Consider the following 15,723-nt stretch of genomic DNA (forward strand, 5'->3'; position numbering starts at 1 on the left):
TCCCTGTGGTCCCCACTGCTCCCAGTACAGATCCCTGCGGTGCCCCACTGCTCCCAGTACAGATCCCTGCAGTCCCCACTGCTCCCAGTACAGATCCCTGTGGTCCCCACTGCTGACTATATCCTATTTACAGAATGTACCATTTAGGACGACTCTTTGTTTCCTATCATTAAGCCAATTCCTTACCCATCTGCACATAGTTTCCCCCAGTCCCTGCTTATGGAGCTTCAGTATAAGGCTGTTTTGTGGAACAGTATCAAACGCCTTTGTAAAGTCCAGATAAATCGCATCAGCTGCATTACCAGCATCCAGATTCGCACTTACCTCCTCATAGACACCCAACATGTTAGTTAGACACATCCTATCATTAATGAATCCATGCTGTTTGTCAGTTATTACATTATTATCTACAATATGTTTCTGCAGGTCATCTCTTATAATGCCCTCGTAAATTTTGCACACTACCGATGTCAGTCTTACATTTCTTAAATATCGGTACCACCTCAGCCATCTTCCAATCCTGTGGCACCACCCCTGTTACAAGAGAGGCTAAGAATATAAGATATAGTGGTCTGTCAATTACTGAGCTCAATTCCCTCAGGATGCGTGGATGAATGCCAGGGGATTTGTCAATGTTTAATTTGCTCAGACGCAGGCATACTTCTTGTTGTGTTATTTCCGGTGGTGACCTTTGATTTTTGCCATGTTGAATGATCCCTGGAACAGGTAGTTCATTAGTGATCATGGATGAAAAGTGCCTGTTTAATAGCTCAGCCTTTTTTTGTCCTCTATTATTATCTTGTTATTATTGTCTTTTAATGGACCTACACCATCTGTTTTTCCTGTTTGGCATTGATATATTTATAACATTTTAGGGGATTTATTCTAGTGTCACTGGCAATTTGTTTCTCTGTGGATAACTTTGCCAGCTTGATTTCTTTTTAACGTTTCTTACTTAGATCTTTATACTCCTGAAATGGTGTTTCAGTATTCTCGGCTTTCAAGATTTTGAATGCACTTTGTTTTAGTCTGATTAAACTTTGTCGTGTCTTATTTATCCATATTGGTTTCTTTTTATTCCTGGGCATTTTATTACCAGAGGGTATACGTTTTCTACAGGATTCTAGTAGGATTAAACATGTTCTATTTATGGTCGGAATCCCCAGTTACCATGAGATGGTCCCAGCCCACTTGATTAAGTAAGCGCTTCCCTTAATTTGTTGGTATAGAGCTGTCTCTGACAATGTCCCCATTTTGTTTTTCTTTATCCAGGAGGTGCATTTGAGATCAAGGGTCATGCATTCTTTAGAGATTTAGACTTTGACAACCTTCTAAGTCAAAAGCCGGTGTACGTTCCTCAGCTTGCATCAGATTTGGACACCAGTTTATTTTTTGTCAGTAAGTAGAAAAGACATCATCTAGACATAGTGTCTGCTTGTCTTGTCTTCCATATTATGTGATATCGGATCCCATTAATATTAGTGATAAATGGTGACTGTGTTAGACTGACAACCTCTAATAGTAATAACACTTGATTGTCTATGTCTTATAGACCATTATAATATGATTAAACATCTGGTCTCAGAGGATGAGAAGGGTACAAGTGAAGACAATAAGTGGTATGACTTTCAAAATTTTACATCATCATCTGAAAGGCTTTCTAAAGTAAGTATGTGATTAATAAATCCAAAATATGCATAAAAAGACCCTTAAAAGTAAACATAAACTGATTTCATATCTTGTTGCTTCCACACGTAGCTCTATACCACCACTAACGGAATGATGAACGATGAGGATCCCAAGTCCCCTCCAGAGTGTACCCCAACACCCAACACTGACAGCGCCGGAATGTGAGTAGATTATGGGGTCATTACTGGGAACTTCAGGCTGAAATATGTGCACAACACCAAATATAGGACAGAAATACCATAATATCACATGCAGCATCCTCCGCCACCTGGTTAGCAGTCATTGTGCTTTTGGCTTCAGAAACCGCTGGTGATAACAGCCCATGATTGTGGTCAGTCATGCATTTTTAGTAATACACACACTGTAGGAGAGATGTAGTATTACCTGACAGACATTCCTGGTAGTTGTTTCCCACTCCACTCTATAAAAGTTAGTTTTGAGCATTAGACCTTCCCCACTATGGCAGTCATATGTCCTATTAGGCCTTATAGTCAGTGTTCTTATAGTGAGACAACCCCTTCTATACTGTGTTTCCTTGTGATTCATGTGTTTTTCTTCTTCCAAACAGGCAGAAAGAATCTTCCCCAATAGCTGATAGAGACGACGCCATTAGCATCTTACCATCCTCGTCCCCACTATCAGGTATGTCCATGTCTGCAGCACCAACAATCTGAATGTTGACTTCAAGTCTCAAACATTTCCACATGGTTTTCCTGTAGTAGGTCTCCTATGTTATTCATGATTCATGGATCACAATTATGTTGTCCGTGGGCCCATATTCTATCTCTATTTCACTAATTTTGCACAGGAGCTTTTTCATGGTTTCTGTGAGATGTGTTGCAGCGTCCAATAACCTCCATCATCATAAGGAGACATCGTGTCCTACAATAGAATATCGCTCATCAGTGATGCACCACATGGCGGCACACAGGACGCTTACTGCTCTATATCAGCGACACATCTAATGCCCCTCAGATGGGATTATGTACATTATATAGGACTTATTCTGCCCTATTATGATACAATACCAGATTATCAGGACTATAGGAGACAGGACGAGAACAATCCTACTATATACAGGACACAAAGCAGATCCCATTAGGATATGGCGTTACTGAGGTTTTTTTTACTTTATGATCAGAACTTCCTGCTCAGGAGGAAAGAAAATCTACAATAAATCTGAGTAAAGAAGAAGAGAAATCAGAAAAAGGAAAAAAGGGGAAAAAGAGACGAGGTAAGTGTGAGAATCAGCCCCATGTTGTGTGATATCAGTGAGAATCACTCATGTGGAGCAGATGTCATCTGTCAGTGATGGGATTATCACATGAATGATGGCTGACAATGACCCCTGACCTCTGTGTGATGAGATTCCTCTGCCGTCCGGCCACAGTGTCCGCACAGTAGCATCATGTCATATGGAGTCCCATCACTTACATTATATTTACTTCTCTTCTCATAGGCTCCATCTTCCGCCGGATCTTATCATCCTGCCGGCGTGGATTATCCAGGGCTGCTCGAGTATTTGCAGGTTGTCACTGTTGCCCTAGAACCATCTGAAAGACAGGAAACCTAAGCATCGAGCGCCCTGAAGTCAAGCAGATCCACCATCACTGCTGGACCTGTTTTGAAGCGGGACTAACTCCTAGCCGCGGTCTACGGACCAAACATTGGGCATGGGCAGGGCCTTGGGGGCAGATCCCAAGTGCGCTCAACCATGTGAAATAGCTTACGCTCAGGAACATTGAGGGATAGCGCTATCGGATAGCTCTACCCGTTCATTTCCTTTAGGAATAGCACTATGGGATAGCTCTACCCGTGCACTTTCTTCATGGATAGCGCTATCGAATAGCTCTACCCAAACAGTATTAACGACAGAGCTTTTTCATACACGTCTTGAGTCTGTTCCTAGTTTTACCCCTCCCTTATCCTTCTATCCTATTATTAATTAAAATTATAAAGATTAAAAAAATTCTAAGTTTGCTTAATTTTTTTCACATTTATTAACCTTATCTATGTATTTTGCTATCTGATAAGATTCAGTACATATACAGATACTGGCCGGTGGCCGAACCGTATACTACAAACACTTATTACCATTTGTGTCCAACATTTTACTTATGAGTTGTGCCCCTAAAGACATCTAAAGTCCAGGAAACCTCCACATCTCACTCCCACAAGTCCAGCAGATCCACCATCACTGCTGGACCCGTAAAGAAGGACCTTCACCATCTACCTGTGGCCTTCTGTTATATCGCTACCTGGACATGTATCACCTCTGTCACCAGGGTCTGCGGTAATCCTACTGCTCGCCTGACTGGGTTCTTACTGGTATCTAACCCCGGCTGCCCTCCTATGATTTCAACTACTGATTCTGTTCCCGATCTTCTCCCTCCTTGAAGTCCAGCAGATCCACCATCACTGCTGGACCTGTATAGAAGGACCTTCACCATCTACCTGTGGCCTTCTGTTACATCTCTTGCCGGACATGTATCGCCTCTGTCACCAGGCTCCGCTGTATTCATACTGCTTGTCTGACTGGGCTCTTACTGTTATCTGACCCCGGCTGCCCTCCTGACTATCATTTTGCCTATTGATTCTGTTCACGATCTTCTTCCTCCCTTTTCCTTCTATCCTATTATCAATAAAAAAAATTATAAATATTTTTAGTGATTTTTTTCATCTAATAATGATCAAACTTAACTCTGCATTTTGTTAGTTGATGAAAATAATAATGTAACATTCCTGTTTCTAAATATATGAATGTCTATGTAAGCAGCATATACATTACTGATTTTACCCATTATATAGAGCCATTTATTCCACAGCACTTTACAAACATTATTGAAATTGTCCCCATTGGGGCTCACAATCTAAATTCCATATCAGAATGTTTTTGAACTGTGGGAGAAAACGAGAGAATCTGGAGGAAACCAACACAAACATGGGAGAGCATTCAAACTCATTGCAGATGTTGTCCATGGTGGGATGTGAACATAGGTCCTCAGTGCTGTAAGGCAGCAGTGCTAACTAGAGTTGAGCGATACCGTCCGATACTTCAAAATATCGGATCGGAATGGATCGGCCGATCTTGTGCCGGCCTGCCGGGGGGCTGTGCCGGCCTGCCGGGGGGCTGTGCTGATGTCCGGGGGTCTGTGCAGGCATCGTCCGAAGGGACTACAAGTCCCATCTGGCGATGCCTGCTACCATGACAGTGATTGACACATTAGCCAATGATGGGACAGTAGTAGTCCCATCATCCGGCTAATGTGTTGAATGTAAAAAAAAAATAAAAAAAAAAAAAATACTACATACATACATACTACATACATACTACATATATACTACATGCATGCTACATGCTACATACATACTACATACATACTACATGCTACATACATACTACATACATACTACATACATACTACATATATACTACATACATACTACATATATACTACATACATACTACATATATACTACATGCATGCTACATACATACTACATGCTACATACATACTACATATATACTACATGCATGCTACATACATACTACATGCTACATACATACTACATATATACTACATGCATGCTACATACATACTACATACATACTACATATATACTACATGCATGCTACATACATACTACATGCTACATACATACTACATATATACTACATGCATGCTACATACATACTACATGCTACATACATACTACATATATACTACATGCATGCTACATACATGCTACATACATGCTACATACATGCTACATACATGCCACATACATGCCACATACATGCTACATACATGCTACATACATGCTACATACATGCTACATACAATACATTCATACAATACATACATAGACATACAGTACATATAACAGAGTAACATACTTACCAATACTTGTCACATTGTTCCCCGAAGCCATTGTCGTCTACGGAATAAATATTAACATAACAAACCACAAAAATACTCACCCATGATCCGAAGCAGTCCACGAGTGTGTCCTACGACGATCTTGGGTAGAGAACTGCAGCATCAGCTGATGCTGCCGCTCTCTACGGGCTGCAGGAATCCAATGACGGAAGGTAGGTATCCTTCCGCACTGTATTCCTCCGCCACTTAAAAAAAAAAAAGACCCTAGTCTCACTTTAAGTGGCGGAGGAATACAGTGCGGAAGGATACCTACCTTCCGTCATTGGATTCCTGCAGCCCGTAGAGAGCGGCAGCATCAGCTGATGTTGCAGTTCTCTACCCAAGATCGTCGTAGGACACACTCGTGGACTGCTTCGGATCATGGGTGAGTATTTTTGTGGTTTGTTATGTTAATATTTATTCCGTAGACGACAATGGCTTCGGGGAACAATGTGACAAGTATTGGTAAGTATGTTACTCTATGTTATATGTACTGTATGTCTATGTATGTATTGTATGAATGTATTGTATGTAGCATGCATGTAGTATGTATGTAGCATGTATGTAGTATGTATGTAGTATATATGTGGTATGTATGTAGCATGTAGTATGTAGCATGCATGTAGCATGTATGTAGCATGCATGTAGTATATATGTAGTATGTATGTAGTATGTAGTATGTATGTAGCATGCATGTAGTATATATGTTGTATGTATGTAGCATGTAGTATGTATGTAGCATGCATGTAGTATATATGTAGTATGTATGTAGCATGCATGTAGTATGTATGTAGTATATATGTGGTATGTATGTAGCATGTAGTATGTAGCATGCATGTAGTATGTATGTAGTATATATGTGGTATGTATGTAGCATGTATGTAGCATGTATGTAGTATGTATGTAGCATGCATGAAGTATGTATGTAGTATGTATGTAGTATGTAGTATGTATGTAGCATGCATGTAGTATATATGTTGTATGTATGTAGCATGTAGTATGTATGTAGCATGCATGTAGTATGTATGTAGTATGTATGTAGTATGTATGTAGTATTTTTTTTTTTAAACATTTAACACATTAGCCGGATGATGGGACTACTACTGTCCCATCATTGGCTAATGTGTCAATCACTGTCATGGTAGCAGGCATCGCCAGATGGGACTTGTAGTCCCATCGGACGATGCTTGCACAGACCCCCGGACATCAGCACAGCCCCCCGGCAGGCCAGTACAGACCCCCACAGGGTGCACAGACCACCGGCAGGCCGGCACAGCCCCCCGGCAGGCCGGTACAGACCCCGGGCAATCCACACAGCCCCCCGGCAGGCCGGCACAGCCCCCCGGCAGGCCGGCAGAGACCCCCGGAAGGCCCGAAATGACGGCGCATCATGATGCGCACACACCGCGCATCATGATGATGTCATTTCGGCTGTCAATCAACTTTGAACTTCCGATTCCGATGCCCGATATTGAAAAAATACCGGATGTCGGTATCGGAATGCTCAACACTAGTGCTAACCACTGAGCCACCTTGCTGCCCAAACATTTGCAGTCTCATTTTCTTAAGCTTTTTTTAGTGCTTCTTGGACCTATTGTCAGAAGTTTTGATAAGTCCATTAAGCAATGCATAAAATGAGAGCGTTTTTAAGACAAAAAGTCACTAAATGCTCCAACTGACACCCAGGCATCTTCTGGGGTTGAGCCTCTGCGAAACAGAATATGCCTGAAGAATGGTCGGCTCACTTCTTTCAACCTCTTGGTGTTTTTGGAAACCTGAAGAATTTCAAAGACACTGAAGAGATACATAGAAATTTTGGTGCAGTTTCAGAGTGATTTTTCAGGTGGTTTTCAGAGCGGACCATGGGTTCAGTGATGGTCAATGTAGCAGATCAGTATTCTTCCAGCTGGGGCTGAGGTCGTTAAGCTGGCATCCTGTAGAATGTTAAATCTGTGTCCCTCTTGATGGAGCCATGGTGTACCGGCAGCTGTCTTGTAGAGTGTTTCTGGCTGTGATTTGTAAAGTTTACCTGATCCAGAAGCAGATCCTCTTTTATACATCACAGCTCTTATTCAGGTATTTTTTCCACAGGATTGGGGGATGTTTGCAGTGTCTCATACCTCATTGTTTGAGTATTTAATTAATTTGCAGTTTGTCTTCCTCTGTTTTCCAAGTAAACAAGCTCCATGGCTTGGTACAATGTGTAATCAACATATTAGCAAACATGATTGTTCAATGACCCTGCATCCCTTTTTTTCAAAGATAGCAGACAATAATCCCTAGGAGCTGATATAAGAGGTGAACAGCTGCCATTCAGCAATTTCCCAAACATCAATTCTAGTGTCAACATTCAGACCCATACGACTATAGTCCATGTGTCTTACGCAATGTGTGGTGGGTAAATTTGGCAGTAGTACAGCAGAAGGCTTTGGGCACAGTATTGTAGTATTATTAAGGAGTAGTTTCGGAGCATTAATAAGCAGAGCAGTAGGACATATATGATATTTTCTCCCTTGTCATATCATTATAATGGCTTCTACTAAGATAGTGATCCATGATATCACATGTATTACTAGGAATATTATCATGTGACAGCACTATACAGATGTGTAGACCTGCGCCTGATGCCTAATAACTGAGGGGTTTAATCAGAGCTCCTCTTGTGCTGCAGGATGATAAGTGAATTGATGGTGGAGCACTCAGCTACTTCTCATCATCATTTACTTGATAAACGAGCTGTGTCATTAAGATCTGAAGTCTGCGCCATTTAGAAAACGTACTGGATGTGAATATACGGAAGCAGATGCTCAGTAAATTTTAAAAGATAATACACTTTATTGAATACTGTATAATACACAATTTTTAAAAAAAACTTCCAATGGGTAAACACAAGAAAAATGGACTTGCAAACAGAGGGATCGTTATACCCAATATTAGGAGCAATAGATTGAATACCAATAAAGTAGTGTTACTATTATGATTTGTTCCAGAGAAAATAAAAGAAAAAGCATCCAATTCTTCTGCAAAACAATAAAATACTGTTAGCGCTTATAAGCTTCGATGTATAGAAAATAATAATTGATGATTTCTCAAATAATAGGTAGTCAGGTACATTTAGATCAATTAAATTATTCCTGATGCCAAGTAGCAATATTAGTACATATTAGATCAGTACCCTTGTACATACAATTAATCATAGAATCATAGAATCATAGAATCGTAGAGTTGGAAGGGACCTCCTGGGCCATCTGGTCCAACCCCCTGCTCAAAGCAGGATTCGCTAAATCATCCCAGTCAGATGTCTGTCCAGCCTCTGTTTGAAGACTTCCATTGAAGGAGAACTCACCACTTCTCGTGGCAGCCTGTTCCACTCATTGATCACTCTAACTGTCAAAAAGTTTTTTCTAATATCTAATCTGTGTCTCCTCCCATTCAGTTTCATCCCATTGCTTCTAGTCTTTCCTTGTGCAAATGAGAATAAAGTTGATCCTTCTACAATGTGACAGCCCTTTAGATATTTGTAGACAGCTATTAAGTCTCCTCTCAGTCTTCTCTTTTACAAACTAAACATTCCCAAATCCTGCAACCTTTCCTCATAAGACAGGGTTTGCAGACCGGTCACCATTCTGGTCGCTCTTTTCTGAACTTGCTCCAGTTTGTTGATGTCTTTTTTAAAATGTGGTGCCCAAAACTGGACACAATATTCCAGATGAGGTCTGACCAAAGAGGAGTAGAGGGAAATAATGACTTCACGTGATCTAGACTGTATGCTTCTGTTAATACATCCTAGAATTGCATTTGCCTTTTTTGCTGCTGCATCACACTGTTGACTCATATTCAGTCTGTGATCTATTAGTATACCCAAGTCTTTTTCACATGTGCTGTCACTTAGCCCTGTTCCTCCCATTCTATATATGCTTTTTTCATTTTTATTGCCCAGATGTAGTACTTTGCATTTCTCCATGTTAAAAACCATTCTGTTAGTTGCTGCCGACTTCTCCAGTTTATTTATATCTTTTTGAATCCTCTCTTCTCTAGTATTAGCTATCCCTCCTAGCTTTGTGTCATCAGCAAATTTAATCAGTTTACCCTCAATTCCTTCATCTAAATCGTTGATAAAGATGTTGAACAATACAGGGCCCAGGACAGAGCCCTGTGGTACCCCACTTGAGACATTCTTCCAACTGGATGTGCAGCCATTTACGACCACTCTTTGTGTCCGATCACTAAGCCAGTTATGAATCCACCTAACAGTTGCCTTGTCCATTCCATACTTAGTCATTTTTTCAATAAGGATTGTATGAGAGACTTTGTCAAATGCTTTGCTGAAGTCAAGATATACTATATCTACAGCATTTCCCTGATCCACCCAATCAGTGATACCGTCATAGAAGGAAATTAAGTTAGTCTGACATGACTTATTAGTTACAAACCCATGCTGACTCTGTTTAATCACTTCATTCTTATCCAGGTATTGACATACATGTTGTTTAATAATTAGTTCGTGCTTATAAGCTTCAACGTATGAAAAAAAAAGCTTTTAGATTCTCTGATGATATGAAGTCCAAATCCAATTGGACCAATTACATTATTAAATCTATTTTTAAAGCAGAGTAACAAGTGTCTTAAAGGTAAATTAGCTAATAGTACATATTGCACCAGTGGTCCAATTGAAAACAGCTTTTAACAATAGTAAGAAATAAGGGTTTTGAATAAAGTTAAACAGTAAAGTAACTGGTAATCATTAGTGATGGGCGAGCACTAAAATGCTCGGGTGCTCGTTGTTCGGGTCGAGCAAATTGGAATACTCAGGTACTCGGACAGAACAACGAGCCCAATGTAAGTCTATGGGAGACCCGAGCATTTTTACCGCGATCCCCACCGGGGATCCTTTTAAGGTCTAAAAACGTCTGAAAATGATGGAAACATTGCTCAAATGACACGGGGACATCATGGGGATCGCCCCTGGAAGCATTCCTGACTCCTAGGTCACAGCTTTATATAATGTTGTCAGAGTTTCATGCCATTTTTACTGATGCACCAAAAAACATACCAAAACGAAACCAAAATGGACTTTGCTGGGAAATATGTTACGGTACATCCTTTCCAGGTTAATGACTTGTATATAAGGCAAAATAATTAACCCCAGACCATAATGTTTCTCCACTATATGGGATATGTTCAGACGCAACGTTTTTGAAGCGTATTTCAACTTTATCATTGCTTTCAACCAAAACAAATGCATTCACTGGGAAATGTCATTGTAACATTTCCCAACCCTAGCTGCCATGTGGTGTGTGACACATAAGCAGACACATCTTGTTTCCTTTATGAAGGAGGGACTCTTGCATTGAGTGGATGGGCTGCCAAGAATTACGACGCACCCCAATACCCCTTTCACGAGATGTCCAGGAGGGCGTCCCTAAAAAATGTTGCATTGACAGCAAGGTCTGACCTGCTACCAAGTCATATGCACCCCAATAACTCCAATCCCCTTGGAAGAAACATGGAGGAGGGCCTCTTAGCAAAAAATGACCCGTTAAAAAGGAGCGGTCTCCTTGACTTGTAATGCCCATACATCAAGTGTGTTGGCTGGCAAACATTTTCCCCTGTGGGGTACACCTCAACCTTTTCCATAACAACTCTTTTACGCCCAGCAAAACCACCCACCCTTGTTCATGTGACGACTCATGGAGTGGACACTCTGGGCTGTGATACCAACCCACCCCGGGCGAGCTGACCTAGTGAGGACCACCCCCTATACAGGGAGCATCAGGGGCAGGCCCAGGGGAACAAAGTACCACGACTGCTGGAACCAGGTGGCTGGCTCGAACACAACACAGACCAGAGCACGTGCTGGGAAGCAAGCCTGAGTATAAAATAGAGGAGACTGCATGCTGGGAAGCACGTCAGGGTACAAACCAGAGGAGAATGTGTGCTGGGAAGCACGCCTGAGTACAAGACAGAGGAGACAGCGTGCGGGGAAGCACGCCTGGGAACAAGACAGAGGAGAGCACGTGCTGGGAAGCATGCCGGGTACAAGACAGAGGAGACTGCATGCTGGGAAGCATGCCTGAGTACAAGACAGAGGAGAGCGCGTGCTGGGAAGCACGCCTGAGTACAAGACAGAGGAGACAGCATGCTGGGAAGCACGCCTGGGAACAAGACAGAGGAGAGCACGTGCTGGGAAGCATGCCGGGTACAAGACAGAGGACAGCGCATGCTGGGAAGCACGTCAGGGTACAAACCAGAGGAGAATGCGTGCTGGGAAGCACGCCTGAGTACAAGACAGAGGAGACAGCGTGCGGGGAAGCACGCCTGGGAACAAGACAGAGGAGAGCACATGCTGGGAAGCATGCCGGGTACAAGACAGAGGAGAGCGCATGCTGGGAAGCATGCCTGAGTACAAGACAGAGGAGAGCGCGTGCTGGGAAGCACGCCTGAGTACAAGACAGAGGAGACAGCATGCTGGGAAGCACGCCTGGGAACAAGACAGAGGAGAGCACGTGCTGGGAAGCATGCCGGGTACAAGACAGAGGACAGCGCATGCTGGGAAGCACGCCTGAGTACAAGACAGAGCAGAATGCATGCTGGGAATCACGCCTGGGTAAAAGACAGAGCAGAGCGCAAGCTGGGAAGCACGCCTGAGTACAAGACAGAGCAGAGCGCAAGCTGGGAATCACGCCTGAGTACAAGACAGAGGAGACAGCGTGCGGGGAAGCACGCCTGGGAACAAGACAGAGGAGAGCACGTGCTGGGAAGCATGCCGGGTACAAGACAGAGGACAGCGCATGCTGGGAATCACGCCTGGGTACAAGACAGAGCAGAGCACGTGCTGGGAAGCATGCCTGGGTACAAGATAGAGCAGAGCGCAAGCTGGGAATCACGCCTGAGTACAAGACAGAGCAGAGCGCAAGCTGGGAATCACGCCTGAGTACAAGACAGAGCAGAGCACGTGCTGGGAAGCACGCCTGAGTATAAGACAGAGCAGAGCGCATGCTGGGAATCACGCCTGAGTACAAGACAGAGCAGAGCCGTGCGGTAATTGTGTGTCATGCAAAAATATAGTGAGATCTTCTTCATTCACATCTGTGGATGGCAAAAAAAAAATTTCTCCATCCAACAACATATTACCTGCAACACCTCTCCGGTAATACATCATGCCACATGTGTTAGGTGTCAGATTCCTGCCCCTGCACAGGAGGAATCTCGAGCCTTGCCTTCTACGGTCTCCCATTCAGTCCCAGCCGCAGAGGAGCCTGCTCAGTGAAGACGTCGTTCCAGCGTCTTGCTCAGGCTAGTGCTGTCAGGTTGGTTACTGCTACCACCTCTGGATCAGCTTTGGCAATCCGCACTAGCCAGCAGCGATGGCTTCCCAACCATCCAGTAAAAACCCATAAGTGCACAGTTTCTGATTAGTAGACAGGACAAAATAAGTCTGACCCTCTGATGAATATCCAGAGGGTCAGTAGCACCAGAAATGGTCAGTCTGGTGCCAGATGCTCTTTGGGAACACGTTACAACAGCCATTACGCTGATGAAGCCCCTGTGTTATGGGTAAATATGTCTATGAAATACTCAGTGCCTGATGACAGATGAATAATGGTAAAACAGGCCAAAACCCCCAAGGAATGAAATGTTCACCCACCTGAAATCCCCTCTGTTGTTGATCACTCTGTCCATGGGGCAATACTGTGCGGAACTCTCCAGCACCACGATGTCCACAGTCCCGCTGTCATTACCTCGCCTGCTCTGCACCCGGCAGCCCCAGTTCCCGGGTGATCCAGCTTGTATGTTGGAAATGGTCAGTGCACTAAAAAGGGATCAAGGTGTCACAACCACACACTCAGGCAATACTATTATAATAACCTCACACCTTCCACGGCCATAACTCACCTACTGGAGCATTCACCACAGAAGATAAAAGACTGTAAAGAGGACCTGTCACCAGGACAACAATGGCCAGGTTTACTCTTATTTTCTCCCTGCTGTTCCCCAGAGTGTTCCGTACCTTTTCTGCACGTATCGGGGATATGGGCCTTTTTATTTAGTACTGACGTTACCATGGGGCGGGGCTCACAGGATCCTCTGGGGCGGGTCTTTGGGCTGCATTATATTTCCTTGTAAGTCACCTCTCCTTAGTGAAGAGCATAATTATAGCAAGTAAATAAAAGGCTCATATTTCTGGAACAGTATAGCAAATTTACAAAAAAATTACATACAACCCCCCGCTCCCAAAAAGAAACAAAAAACTGAGCTGGACTATAAGCTGGCATGTGTGCAAAGTGTAAGAGCAAGATCACACTGCGGCCATTTCACAGACAGAACCTAGGAAAAAAAGAAAATGAGCCGATACCCTACAGAAAATAAGCAGATACTAACAGCACGTCTTATATATATAACACAGGGGACTGAGCGCTGTTTGGACCAAATACATATTTTTGTGTTATTTTCCTCTGGGTTTTGTCTGTGACATTGCCGCAGTGTGAACGCGCTCTTACACTTATGTACTGGGGATTACACATTACAGTCCAGATCAGGTTTTTGCTGGAAAAACTCTCTTGTAAACCTGACAACCCCCCTGTAACTTGTACCCGCAGGTCTGAATATTTCTGGCCATGCATGCGCTGAGAATGCTGAAAATGTCTATAGGACGCGGCATCGCCCCCCATCCAGCTCCGGGGGTAGAAGTCTGGGGAAACTGTGGGGTCTTGCAGGGCGATGCAGACAATTCTCCGGGGTTTGGTAAATCAGGAGAAATAACAGAATAAATGACTCTTTATGCCCCAATATGCGCAGTGATCTTTAGGCTGCTGGCTTCTTATACAAACTCCTATAGGGATTTTATGGTTTGTCCATGACACAACGTATATATACACCGATGATATATCGGAGAACACGGGGCACCTGGCGATCAGTGATCAGCTGTGGATCATGTTCTTCTGAACAAAAATCCCCTGCGCCTCGTCCGTTCCCACAGTCCTCCCATCCGGAGAGCACAACACCGGCATGTCCTGGCTATGTAGGACGCCGTGCACTGGAAAGCGAGGCTGTCCCCTCAGACACAACCTGACGATGGGACGGGGTCATGGAAAATGAAGGCAGCTCCAGAGTCTGAAAAGTGGAGGCAAAAAGTGTGAAAAAGTTAAAATAAAAAAAACCCTAAAATCTTCTGTCACCAAATATAGAAGATTTTCTGACCTCGATTGTAAAATCCAGCCAGCTCCAGAGGCGCACGGCGCATGTGCAGAAGTTTGGAAGATAACTTTTGGTCATGCGGAGTGCGTACACCCGGCTTCAGAGGCGCAGTGACGTGGCCGGAATGAGCGGCGCATGCGCTAGATCCGCATATGCGGTGATGACCCCGCGTGTGCACATTATGTTATCACGCCCACAGGGGCACGAGAACATGGAAAGAGGGCTGACTAGTCCGGGGCAACAAGCGCCATTTGACTCGAAAAATGTTATCTAGGGCCGGATAGGCCGGGAACTTACTCATCAGTGAGTTAGAGGGAATGGGGACCCGACAGCTTCACTTTACTGGGGTCGCAGCCTCTGTGGACTCTCCGAAAAGGTGTGTGTATACTGACAGACCATGTGACACTGAGGAAGACCACCTGGGTGCAATCTTTCACTTATGAAAGGAATCGCTTGCACCAGAAAATTTTAGGGGCTTCATGACAAAAGGCGTGAACACATATGCACAGGTAGATTTTTAGAACCCAACCAAAAAATTATTGTATGCCTATATTTTTCTCACTTCACCAACTTACACTATTTAGTGCTGATTTATCACCCACAAATCAGATTACAAAAATATTTACACACAGGTAACAAGATAGGTAACAAGCCAAGAGGGGTGAAAACTTATACAAATCGCTGTATTTCTATGCAGCTGTGACGCTAGAGCCAGGAGAGCAGACGGCCAGTCTTAGCGCTCGTCCGAGTTATACGGCGTCTGACTCTTCCCTAACACAGAGAGAAGAGAGGGAGAGCAGTCACAGCCAGGAGCGCCGCCGGATTTGTAGCATTTCTGCAGAGCGCTCTGCTAGATAACAGGACTTGCAGACACTGATGATGGAACATTTCTAATGAAGACTATTTAGAAAGTTGC

The 15,723-nt window shown here is 43.6% G+C and overlaps 1 long non-coding RNA gene across 1 annotated transcript; it reads right to left on the reverse strand.

Annotated features, from left to right (window-relative positions):
* Positions 1-2,131: 2,131 nt before the first annotated feature.
* LOC141078403 (uncharacterized) lies at positions 2,132-14,712 on the reverse strand. The gene is made up of 2 exons (XR_012227839.1): positions 13,258-14,712; positions 2,132-2,571 (listed from the first exon to the last, which is right to left on the reverse strand). It is a non-coding gene; the product is annotated as an uncharacterized lncRNA (long non-coding RNA).
* Between the last annotated feature and the right edge of the window lie 1,011 nt (positions 14,713-15,723).

Source organism: Dendrobates tinctorius, unplaced genomic scaffold, assembly GCF_039654945.1.
Source record: "Dendrobates tinctorius isolate UK_male_01 unplaced genomic scaffold, ASM3965494v1 ptg000554l, whole genome shotgun sequence".
In the NCBI taxonomy this organism is placed as follows: domain Eukaryota; kingdom Metazoa; phylum Chordata; class Amphibia; order Anura; family Dendrobatidae; genus Dendrobates; species Dendrobates tinctorius.